Below are 1,267 nucleotides of genomic sequence, written 5' to 3' on the forward strand. Positions count from 1 at the left end.
CGAAGTGTGTGAAGGCAGCGTGAAATGCTAATTCATTGAATAAAGAGCATAAGGAATGTGTTTCCCACCTGATATCTTTCCAAACATGTCGCACATGGAAGCTCGTTCGGGAGCTTTGGGAGTCACTTTGTCAGAAACTGGGTCACATCCGTTTATAATTCCATCAGAGGCCGGAGAAAGTGGAAAGCAAGCGACACGCTGTTTGTGTCGAATACATTAACATTGATTTAAGACTGACACCATTAGCGAAGGTATTCATGCTAATTGTTGTTGTGTTTAAAACAAGATGTGCTTGCAGATAAAAAAATTACCTCCAACTCGTATGATTGTCTGTTGTCTATTTCACTGGCATTTACTAAATGAGCATCATGCTGTGCTGAGGAAGACTTGAAACTAGAGATTGAGACATTAAACTCAGCGGGAATTTTTTTACTGAGGTTATAAATAAAAGTGATAAGGAAAGTCATTTTGTCATAGACTTCCATACAATCCCCAAACCCCGAACTAGAAGCTAACATGTTTATTAAAACTGATGGGAACTGCAAAGTCACGTGATTAGCCTCTACTCTAGGTTTTCCCAAAAAGCCACACCATTCTTCAAATGTTCTCATAGACTTCCACACAATCCGACTTAACTTAGCAACCAGAGGAATTGGAGTAACTTTTGGGTATCATTTGTTTCCTTTTATCTTTAGATAATGACAGCTTAACATTCATGCATGTTAAATGACGTTAGCACATTATGTACGTTTGTGTCGTTTCGATGAATGTTGTGTAAAGGCCCTGACACACCAAGCAGTCACCAGAGAACTCCACTGTTGCGTCGGCGTGTTCTCCTGCGTCTTGGCCATGTGTCGCACCGCAAAGACTTCAGCCGAGCACGTACGAACTGCGCATGCGTGAGTGGCAATAACTCTCCTTACCAGCAGGCGGCGGTAGTGTGTATTCGTCATTCAAAAGAGGCAACAACCGGAAGACAGAGAAGAAGAACAGACTCCGTGATCTCAACAAACAACAAATAGCGTGTGCGTTCCGTTTTCACTCTCGTCCATCGAAAACATGTTTCGTGCGGTACTGGAGCTATCAGCCATTGGAGTGTTGCTCGCGGAAGACATTCTCAAGCAACCGTTTCGCTTCTCATGCACTGATTCGCTAGCTGAACAGCCAATCAGAGTGACGACTGCCTGTGGCCGACGCACGGCCGATTCAACATGTTGAATCTGCCGTGCGTCGGCCATGAAAGGCCAAATACGGCGTGTCACGGCCG

The sequence above is a fragment of the Notothenia rossii genome, assembly GCF_949606895.1.
Source record: "Notothenia rossii genome assembly, chromosome: 2".
NCBI lineage: Eukaryota > Metazoa > Chordata > Actinopteri > Perciformes > Nototheniidae > Notothenia > Notothenia rossii.